We start from the raw sequence: 300 nt of genomic DNA, 5'->3' as shown, positions 1-300 counted from the left end.
ATGGAACAATGAATTCTGAATTATACCAGCAAATTCTGAAGGAAAATGTCAGGACATCTGTCCGAGAACTGAATCTCAAGAGAAAGTGGGTCATGCAGCAAGACAACGACCCCAAGCACACAAGTCGTTCTAATGGTTAAAGAAGAACAAAGTTAATGTTTTGGAAAGTCAAATTCCAGACCTTATTCCAATTGAAATTTTGTGGAAGGACCTGAAGCAAGCAGTTCATAGGAGGAAATCCACCAACATCACAGAGTTGAAGTGGTTCTGTACTGAGGAATTGGCTAAAATTCCTACAAG

Source organism: Sinocyclocheilus rhinocerous, unplaced genomic scaffold, assembly GCF_001515625.1.
Source record: "Sinocyclocheilus rhinocerous isolate Xijiao unplaced genomic scaffold, SAMN03320098_v1.1 scaffold295, whole genome shotgun sequence".
In the NCBI taxonomy this organism is placed as follows: Eukaryota; Metazoa; Chordata; class Actinopteri; order Cypriniformes; family Cyprinidae; genus Sinocyclocheilus; species Sinocyclocheilus rhinocerous.
The sequence above is the reverse complement of the archived record's forward strand: the minus strand, read 5'-3'. Positions refer to the sequence as shown.